This window comes from Bos grunniens, chromosome 13, assembly GCF_055505025.1.
Source record: "Bos grunniens cultivar Pamir isolate PY7600 chromosome 13, Bosgru_T2T1.0, whole genome shotgun sequence".
NCBI classification, from domain to species: domain Eukaryota; kingdom Metazoa; phylum Chordata; class Mammalia; order Artiodactyla; family Bovidae; genus Bos; species Bos grunniens.
The window spans coordinates 67,054,086-67,065,004 of NC_141177.1; the positions used below are offsets into that span (position 1 = coordinate 67,054,086).

The following is a 10,919-nucleotide window of genomic DNA, read 5'->3' on the forward strand; positions in this document are numbered from 1 at the left end:
CACTGCCCTGTGTAAAATAGATAGCTGGTAACCTAGATAGCATATTGAAAAGCAGAGACATTACTTTGCCAACAAAGTTCCATCTAGTCAAGGCTATGGTTTTTCCAGTGGTCATGTATGGATGTGAGAGTTGGACTGTGAAGAAAGCTGAGCGCGAAGAATTGATGCTTTTGAACTGTGGTGTTGGAGAAGACTCTTGAGAGTCCCTTGGACTGCAAGGAGATCCAACCAGTCCATTCTGAAGGAGATCAGCCCTGGGATTTCTTTGGAAGGAATGATGCTAAAGCTGAAACTCCAGTACTTTGGCCACCTCATGTGAAGAGTTGACTCATTGGAAAAGACTCTGATGCTGGGAGGGATTGGGGGCAGGAGGAGAAGGGGACAACAGAGGATGAGATGGCTGGATGGCATCACTGACTCGATGGACGTGAGTTTGAGTGAACTCCAGGAGATGGTGATGGACAGGGAGGTCTGGCGTGCTGCGATTCATGGGGTCGCAAAGAGTCAGACATGACTGAGCAACTGAACTGAACTGAACTGAAGTTGCTATGGGACACAGGGAGCCCAGCCTGGCACTCCGTGATGACCTAGAGGGGTGGGGGCGGTGGGGGGGAGGCGATATATTATGATTATGGCTGATTTGAGTTGTCATACAGCAGAAACCAATACAATATTGTAAAGCAATTTCCCCCCAATTAAAAATAAATTTAAATAAATAAAAAGCTATTGTTTTCAAGTAAAAAAATAAAATCTTGAATATATTATGTGGTTAAATTTTTTTTAGAAGCATCTTTTATGTCTTAGAATCTAGGGGTAATTATTTCTGTAAAAAGCAGTGGATTTGCTCAGAAAAACCCACCGGTATCATTGAGATACCTGAGATACCTGGAAGATTCAGGTTCAAATGATAAAGTCTTCCCTCTCACTTCTCCTGCTTTGTTCAAGCATTATTCTAAGTCCTCACATTTATTTCTTACTCTTCCCAAGATTTGAGGGGAGGAGTTGTGTGGTTCTAGAACAGGCTATGGTCTCTTTTTTGTGTGTGTTCTACCATTTAAGACCTGAGATATTTTCTTATGGCTCCTGGTCTAAAAGTTTGAAGCATTGCAACCAAGTAGTCAAAAAGACTCTACTGTTTGTGGAATAAGCATCCAGATTTCTCACTCTAATCTTTATGTTTTCCCATGGTTTAGAACCAACCTATGTCTCCAAATTTCTTCGTTAACTTCCATAAAAGTTCTCTCCCCTACACCAGCTGACTAATTATTTCTTGACCACACCATGTACATCCCATGCTGCATTCTTGCTTAAACAAATCCTCAGCCTGGAATTATCTGTCCAGTCCTCTGTCTGTTCAGTCCTTTGGACATCCAACTCAATCAAGTTCCACCTCTTCCCTGAGCAGCCACTCTAAAGCTAACAATCTTTTATGCCATTTATTTTGTTTGTAGAAATATGTTACTTCATATTATTAACTTTCGCCCTTAGGTCTTTTTTTTATCATTTACATTTTAGTTTTGTAAGCTTGATCCCAAGACTTAGATCATATTTGGAAAATGCATACATGCAGAAGAAACACTCAGATAACTGTTGATATGATGGAAAATGATGAGAATGAGCATTTGTCTTGAGTTTTAGAGATAATAAGTCATAGACTGAACTTCAAGGTAAAGCACATTGTTGGTTTCAAACCATTCATAATGACAACAACTTTTGACTGACCAGTCATGTCAATGGAGTTGCTCTTTTAGTGACTAGAGGTTAAATCATTACAAATGGTGGAGGCGAGCAGGTGTGGCAAGTACGTGTCTTAGAGTTAAACTTTACTTAACTTTACATGAATCCTTTACTCATGGCTAACCCAATAATTTAGCATGGCATTTTTTCTCAGCTTGGCTTTCCTCCCAAAAGCAGAACTAGAAATAAGAATCCTCATGGAAATAATTTACTTTGAGAAGTGCTTTCGGAGTCTGGGAATAGGGAGTAGAGAAGAAAGTGAGAGAGAGGGTGGGAAAGGCACCCGAAGTGTGCATCACAGAGTCGGCTACTGTGTGGGCAGCTCAGGCTCAACCCTAAGGACCACCTGAGGAATGGTGCAGGATGTTCCTTGGAGTTGCCTATCCAAGACAGAAATGGAGTTCTTAGTCACTGGCTCCCAGTGCAAGGTCAAGGTCGTCCCAGCAATTCACCCACTGGCAAGAGGGCTGGTGCCCCGCAGACTTCCCCTATCAAATGGGCAAAGACGCCCCTGGACAAAAGGTGAAAGATTCACAATGTGGGGACTTCTCCGGTGGTCCAGGAGTTAAGAAGCTGCCTGCCAATGTGGGGGACACAGGTTCGACCACTGGTCTGGGAAGATCCTACATGCCAAGGAGCAGCTAAGTCCATGCACCGTAACTACTGAGCCTGTGTGCCCTAGAACCCAGGCTCTACAAGAGAAGCCACTGCAATGAGAAGGCCCCCCAGCCCCCCCTCTCGCCACAACCAAAGAAAGCCCTCACGCAGCAACAAAGATCCAGCACAGCCAAAAATAAAATAATAAAAACACTTATAGACCAAAACTGCGTGGGAGCAAGTTTTCACATGTGCCTATATGAAAGCTGATGCTAGTGGTAAAGAACCCGCCTGCCAATGCAGGAGACGAAAGATGCAGGTTCGATTGCTGCATCGGAAGATCCCTGAGAGGAGGGCATGACAACCCACTCCAATATTCTTGCCTGGAGCATCCCATGGACAGAGGAGCCTGACAGGCTATAGGTCAAAGGGTTACACAGAGTTGGACACAACTGAAGTGACTTAGCACACATATATGAAAGTTACCAAACAGGGTTTATTAATCTGATAAAATCTAAAAATATGTGGATTTCCTACATGGGTTTTCACTGGAGTCAGTTCTTATTCTGGGAAGATAGAGAAACATTGCCCTCCTTACAGGACCAGGTAAGGAAGCCAGGCCAAGGAGGGTGTTCTTGTTATGAAGATAGATGTTATTTCCAACTAAAGTTGTTGATGCTCCCAGGAGCCCTTTGATATATTTTCAGGGAGTCTCTGAATGATAACCATCTGAGAACATGAAACATCTGAATGAGTTTTAAAAGTTTATGAGAATCAGTAAAATATTTGGCCTATATAGCCAGTCACAATATATATCAACTTTCCTTCACTTTAGTTCAGTTCAGTTGCTCAGTCATGTCCGACTCTTTGCAACCCCATGAATTGCAGCACGCCAGGCCTCCCTGTCCATCACCAACTCCCGGAGTTCACCCAAACTCACGTGTATCGAGTCGGTAATGCCATCCAGCCATCTCATCCTCTGTCATCCCCTTCTCCTCCTGCCCCCAATCCCTCCCAGCATCAGGGTCTTTTCCAATGAGTCAACTCTTCGCATGAAGTGGCCAAAGTATTGGAGTTTCAGCTCCAGCATCAGTCCTTCCAATGAACACCCAGGACTGATCTCCTTACAGTCCAAGGGACTCACAAGAGTCTTCTCCAGCACCACAGTTCAAAAGTATCACTTCTTTGGCACTCAGCTTTCTTTATAGTCCAACTCTCACATCCATACATGACCACTGAAAAAACCATAACCTTGACTAGATGGACCTTTGTTGGCAAAGTAATAGCTCTGCTTTTTAATATGCTGTCTAGGTTGGTCATAACTTTCCTTCCAAGGAGTAAGCGTCTTTTAATTTCATGGCTGCAGTTACCATCTGCAGTGATTTTGGAGCCCCCCAAAATAAAGTCTGACACTGTTTCCACTGTTTCCCCATCTATTTCCCATGAAGTGATGGGACCAGATGCCATGATCTTCGTTTTCTGAATGTTGAGCTTTAAGCCAACTTTTTCACTCTCCTCTTTCACTTTCATCAAGAGGCTTTTTAGTTCCTCTTCACTCTCTGCCATAAGGGTGGTGTCATCTGCATATCTGAGGTTATTGATATTTCTGCCGGCAATCTTGATTCCAGCTTGTGTTTCTTCCAGCCCAGCATTTCTCATGATGTACTCTGCATAGAAGTTAAATAAGCAGGATGACAATATACAGCATTGACGTACTTCTTTTCCCAATTCCCCTTAGTCTTAGGAAATTTTTTCTCCCAGTTACACACTACAAGCATGTGACTACTCTCTTGATCATACAAGAGAAGTTATCCAGTTGATAAATATTGTCTGCACAAGACAGAAGAGAAAAGCAGATAAATAATAAAACTGATTATTCAGAACCACATCTGTTCTCCAAGAAATAGTTAAAAATGCATTGTTGTACTGTAAATTATCATTAACGAGGTATTTCATGGAGAATTCCTCTCTGGGACTGTGTCTTAGATAGTAAACATAGGAAAATGTGCTAACAAATTACAAATTAACCAATAGCCCGTAGTAAAGAAGGAAGTTTTACTTGGAGATAGTTACATATTCAACCACACATGCTAATCTTGAAATTCTCAGCAAGTCTGAGGTCAATCACACAGTGTTTAAGATCCAGAAGGATCCATGTGGTTCAGGACTGGACCTGCATAATTAAGAGAAAACTTGAATTTTTTTTTTTAAACAGAATTATTCATGTTGGATTTTAACAAATGCCCAAGTTTACTTTAAGAGTATATTTGACTTCTAGACTAATTGGGTGGGGGGAGTGTTTCTTATGACCAAGGATTTGGGTTTGGAGGCCTAGAGGCCGTTTCTCTTTAAAGATATGCAGACCTCCAATATACATTGAAATACTGATAGCAAATCAGTCTCGGTGTGTGTCGAGAAAACCTTGAGCCAATGGTTTCTGGCGGGAGATATTGAAACTGCTTATGTAGCCACTTCAACTATGATTAAATAATGGCCTTTCTCTGACTTTATTGCAAAATTCTGGGGTAAGTTGATGGTTTCAATGTAGAAAAACAGTATATTTTATTTGGCTAGACCAGCTGGTATGTGGGATCTTAGTTCCCTGACCAGGGATGGAACCTGTATCCCCTGCAGTGAAAGAATGGAGTCTTAACTAATGAACCCCCAAGGAAGTCCCCAAAACAGTTTAAAAATGCTTCTGGTTAAGTGGAAAAAGATGCAGAGAAGAGAAGAACAGTTTTAGTCATGGGAAGACTTGCCCATATGAGCTGCTCCAGGTTCTCAGGGATTATTGCTTTTACAGAAATCAAATTCATCAGAAGCACATACATTCTCAAGCTCGTTCACATATGTGCACCCCAGTTTAAATGTTTTATTATTTGATTCCCTATTAAATGATTACTCTTCATAAGTCCTCTTAGGGGTTAATTGTGCAATTCTAGGAGCTAAAGGTAGACATAAATGAAAGAATCCCTTCATTTGCAAATGCTAGTCAGTTCTGCATAACTAAGCATTATCATGTGAAGATCGATGGAAACTTCATAAAGTAGACATTTTTCATGCAGCTGTGATCAGTGAGTTTCGAGTAGTGGAGAAAAACACCATTTGCATATGCAAATTAGTGCAGCTTGAACAATGGCTTGATTGTTATTTAAATAAGGAGTAATTAATTAGCATTCATGCCACACGCTGGCTTTCACATAGCTAATCGTATAGATCCAAATTTCAAAATATAAACAATGCTCCCCTTTGCCAAATTCAACAGAAGCTGAAAATTAAAGTGAGACGCTTATGGGAGGGAATTCCCCTCTGGTAGGACCCATTCCTCTCTCACTATTGCTTCAGCTATCTTGAATAGAGTGATCTTTTTTTCTCTTTCCTTCTGAAGTGCAGTTCGAGAACTTAAAAAAAAAAAAAAAAAAAGGAGATGATAAAAGAAACTGTGAAGAGAAACCCAAAACACAAAAAAGATAACAATGGAACACAATTCAGAGTTCACATTTCTGAACTGACTCCTAGGTGAACTGAGGTTGAATTTCCTTCCTCACTTGCAAGAACACTGGTCCTCCTTCCTCTCAGAATTTGGTCTGACTTCCAGCCCATTTGCCAAGAAGAGATTCCTGACATGTCTCAAATTCACCAGTGCAGCCCCTTGGCTCAGATTACCAGCACTGCACAGTTTTCCTTGACAGTAATTCACCTAGGAACCCTCAAGGGAAGTGAGCCAACACTGTGGGGGGTTTCTTCACCTGCCTTCCTAGAGCAGAGATTGGGATGCTAAAGATCACATCTCCTAGAACTCCCTTGCCCTCAGGTTTTCTGGATATGATGTAGGTCTGCTGAGCAGAAACATTTGCTTGGGATTTGAGTGTGAGATGAGCAAGGAGCCTCCTTTTTGTTTGGGTCATAGCAGAGGTAGTATGATTCTGGGTCCAGAGAGCATGCAGGCCACTTTTATCCCTGGGCTGGCGGCCTCCTGATGCTGGATCATGGCAGAAGCAACGATTTTCATGGCTGCCAGATCCTGCCGTGTAATTTAAAAGTTGTTCCTAGAAGAAAGTATAATCTGGAGTTTGTTTCTGCAGTTTCCCTATGATTTTAGAATGTGTTCAATAGTGTGTGATAAAGGCCTTACTTAAACCAGCTAGCGTGGGGTCTATTCTCTGCACCTGAACTTTTACCCCAGCAGTACTTGGTACTCCCAGGAGAGTCGCGAAATGTGGCTATGTGATCTTATCTGGTTGAATTTGAAAGCAACAAGGATGTCCTACCTATGGAATATAAGCTGTTTTTTGTGTTGTTTTTTTTTTTTTTTATTCTGCCAGAAAGCTTAGTGGAAAAAAATTAAATGTATAGTAAGTTCAGGGCTCAAAATCTATTTTTAAGGAAAAGAGAGCCAAGGAACTTGTATGGATGTTCTGAAAACATCTCAAGTCTTATAGTTACAGGCTGAGGTATCTAGAAATCAGATGTGGCTTCCTTCATGGGTCAATGAATTATATCAGAGATTGTCCACTTCCAGCCCCATATTGTCTTTGTGTGTGTGTGTGTGTGTGGAAATAGGACAATGCTGAGAGAGAGGAGTGGAAGGGGGATATTTAGGCAGATTCTAACTATAACGAGGGCTTCCTATGTGGCACTAGTGGTAAAGAATCCACTCCCCAATGTAAGAGACATGGGTTCCATCCCTGGGTCAGGAAGATCCCCTGGAGCAGGAAATGGCAACCCACTCCAGTATTCTTGCCTGGGAAATCCCATGGACACAGGAGCCTGGTGGGCCAAAGTCCATGTGCCCAAAAAGAGCTGGACACGACTGAGCAAACATGCACAGCCTTAAGAAGTGGCCTCACCTGCAGAAGACCTTCCCGCCCCGCTGCTCTATGGAATGCGCTCACTTGGAGTGATGACCTAAGAGGGGGATAACTGTTCTCTCATTGCCTCCAGGGTCCCAGTTTCTCTCCTCTGACAAGGCTGCAGTCAGGCTCCCTATGAAGACTCAGGGAGGGAATTTCAAGCCTGACCGGGGAGAAGTCTCACCCACTTAAGGAATTGCAAGATGTGCTAATTAATATCAGCAGAAACCAGGGAAAATAGGGTGGGAGTGGGTTCTGAAGGGCATAATACAGGAAGGAAGGAGCACCATTTTAGATCAGGCGGCATTTATCAAACAGGGGCACTTACTAAAGGTTCTGGACTCAGTGTGTGTGTTCAAAAGCTGCAAATGGTTTGCGTGGAGGGCTGACTGAAACAGACACGGAACGAAAGGACTTTGAGACACCAGAACACCTTTGGCTTATGGCAGATGAAGGAATCAAAGGATTTAAGGAGACAGATATGCCACAGTGGGTTTACGATGTAAAACGTGCTCACTCACCCTCTGTTCTAGTGACTCATTCCTGTTGCTCCAAACTGCCACAAACTTAGTGGTTAAAACAATACAAATGTATCACACCATGGTTCTAGAAGTCAGAGGTCCTAAAATCAAGGTGATGGCTGGGCTGTGCTCTTTCCAGAGGCTCAGGGAGAGAATGTGTCCTTACCTTTTCCATCTTCTAGAAGTCATCGTATTCCTTGATTCACGTCTCCTGCAGTGTTATGTCTTGAAATACACCTTACACCCACCCATGTCTCTGCTCTCATCATCACAACTCCTTCCCTAACCCTGACTAGTCTCTCTCTACAAAGATGCTTGTAATTACATTGGACCCACCTGACCATCCAGAACCATCTCCCCATCTCAAAATCCTTAAATTGATCACACCTGCAAAGTCCCCTTTGGTAAGTTAGCATGTTCACATGGTCTAGGGATTAGGATGCAGACATTTCTGTTGGCAAGATTCTTCCATCCCACCAACTATGTCCAAGGGCATAGAAAGGGGGCCAGAAGTTTTGTCCTTCCCCAAAGCACTGAGAAGTCTCTTTTAAAAGCACTGAAGGTCAGGCCTCTGGAGGCTGGAGACAGGCAGGCACTTCTGAAAAGCACTTCCAGGCATCTGCAGGGCAGGTGGAGTTTAGAGGCAGCTCCTCATTGGCCAGAGCCAAGGCGGGCAGGGCTACCAGGTGCTGTTGAGGAACCAAACCAGCTTCTCTTCCCTGGGAAAGTGCTCATCGTAAGAGATGAAAGTAAGGAATAGAAGATCTAGAAACAAAAATAGTCTTTACTGGAGATGGAGGGGCAAGCTTCTCATTTCCCAGCCCAACTTTATTGAGTGCTCAGAAGAAAAGGGGTTGAAAATAAACATTAACAATTAATTGAAAAAACAAAAACCAATAAAAACTGGGAGAGGGTTTGTTTTTGTTGTTGTTTTGTTTGTTTTTGGCTGCGCTATGTGGCATGCAGTGGAAGTGTGAAGTCATAACCACCGGACTGCCAGGAAAGTCCTTTTTCGTGTGTGTGTGTGTGTTTAATTCAGGGAAATGTGATGAGAAAAGTAGTGCATACCTATCCGTGGTGTCGGAATCAGCAGAGTGCCAGAGGTGGCTGGTGGAGGTCTCAGCACCATCATATTGATACTTTACTCCATAGCAGGAGATGGAAGACAGGCTCCGAAGACTCATGGAAACTGGTACAGGGCACACTTTCTGAAGGACCGAGATTACAATAAGGAATGCGATGAGACGATCCCCAGAGAAATATAATGACCAGCACGTGACACTAATCACTTTTCATGTGTCAGCCTGGACTAAGCTCCTTAATTGAATCATTATTTTCTCAGTTGGTGGGGAGGAGGTAAGTGAGGCTCAGAGAATTAGGTGCTTTGTCTGGTCACTCCCACCTGGAAAGTGAGTATCACTTCGTCCTTCTGTACAAAGCTCAACAACTTTACCACATTCTACCCTATAAATGTTTCCCGCAGTCCTGTATAGCTTCTGGAAATCAAGTAACGCTCAATGTGAGAACTGAGGCTTGGAAAGGTGAAAGAACTTGCCAGAGATCCCCTGGGTTCTTATGACAGGAGTGGATGAGAGTCAGTTTCTGACTTCCAGCCTCCTGTCATTCTGGCAACAATAGACTGTTGGATTATATATTCACATATGAACTAAGTTTAGGAAATGAGATCAGCCTCGTTTATGTGTAATAAAACAGTCCACAGCTACCCCCAGCCCGGTGACAGCTGGATATGTGTTTACCTGGAGATGAGAAGCAGCAAGACCCCGTGAGCGATGTGACATGCCCCTGCTTCCCAGTCCACCAGGCCTACGTAGCATGTTGCAAGCCAGCATCTGTGCTGTGTGATGCTAACCCAACAGATTTGCTGCTCATTCAGAGCTGCAAATATCCACATGCGTAAGTCTGACAATATCATATTGGAAAAACAGAACAGAGTTAAAGATGAATCTGTACAGCATGATATATAAAGTTGAAAAATGTAAAGCAATGCTCTAGAGCTTTAAGAACCCCTCCAGTTTAAGTATAAAGAAATGCCTAGAGATGATAATCCTCAAATTTAAGAGTGTGGGTGTCTTGGGTGAAGGCTGGATGCGGGGAATGAATGCATAAAGGGACGAGATGGACATGAAATAGTGCCTTAAATTCACGGCTGCAAATCTGATGAAGAGTTTGGCTTGGTTTTTTTTTTCAGATTTTTTTTTTTTAATGTGGATCATTTGTAAGGTCTTTACTGAATCTGTTGCAATATTGCTTCTGTTTTATGTTTTTAATTTCGACCAGCTCCCTGATCAGGGATCAAACCAGCATTCCCTGCCTGGGAAGGTGAAGTCTTAACCGTTGGACCCACCAGGGAAGTCCCTCCAGACAGTTTTATCCAGGGTTCCATTATCAGTGCTGGGATCAGTAGGAATGGAGAGAGGGGTGGAAAATCTTGACTGTGACCCAATCATGTGTATATAAACTGGAAGCTTGCCCTGCCAGTTTTTCCCTCTGTTGTACAAGGCAGGGCCAAGTGATGTCATTGGGACACGCAGCTGTCTCTGTCTTCTGCTCTGACTAGTGCCAGGGAAAATGATCTTTGCAATCAAGGGAGACTCCTTCCCCAAACCCAGGTTCATCCCTCTACCATTTCTCTACAGGGCCCACAGGCCAGACTCCAACAAATTCAAGAAACATTTTCCTTTAGAGAAATTGTGTCCTGCTGCTTGCAGCTTCAAAAAGGAATGCTGGCTTATCTCCAGGATGTTAGAAAGGCTGGTTTGCACCTCACGTCTGTTACCTGGGGACACACGCACAAAGCAAATTAATTAATTCCTCATTACCTTTTAAAACCCACTTATGTATTTATTCATGTAGGAGCAAATATTTATTGAGTATCTACTCAGAGGCTACAGAAACAGAGATTAAAGACACAGCTCCTGCCCCACGGGTCAGTTTAGAGACAACAGAGGTGACAAAGTAGGAACAGACGGGTATAGCCTGACATAGGGTAACCATGGAGATAAGAAGAGAGGAAGATGGGAGCCCAAGAAGGGTTACCTAGCACAGGAGGGCTGTTATGGGAAAGGTTCAGAAAAAATGGGATCCCACATGGGATGAGCCTGAAAGATAAGTGGGAGGTAGCCAGGTGGAACACGGCAGCCGCGATTTTGGGCAGAGCAACAGGTGAGAAGCCAAGGGGCTGTGGGAGGGC

The 10,919-nt window shown here is 43.3% G+C and overlaps 1 long non-coding RNA gene across 3 annotated transcripts; it reads right to left on the reverse strand.

The window, feature by feature from the left end:
• Window positions 1-2,810: 2,810 nt before the first annotated feature.
• Window positions 2,811-8,936, reverse strand: LOC147361167 (uncharacterized). Of its 3 annotated transcripts, XR_015139856.1 has the most exons (4): window positions 8,777-8,936; window positions 7,875-8,473; window positions 3,275-4,164; window positions 2,811-3,063 (listed from the first exon to the last, which is right to left on the reverse strand). It is a non-coding gene; the product is annotated as an uncharacterized LOC147361167 (long non-coding RNA). The 3 variants fall into 3 exon arrangements; XR_015139855.1 differs by having other exon boundaries at window positions 2,811-4,001; XR_015139854.1 differs by having other exon boundaries at window positions 2,811-4,164.
• Between the last annotated feature and the right edge of the window lie 1,983 nt (window positions 8,937-10,919).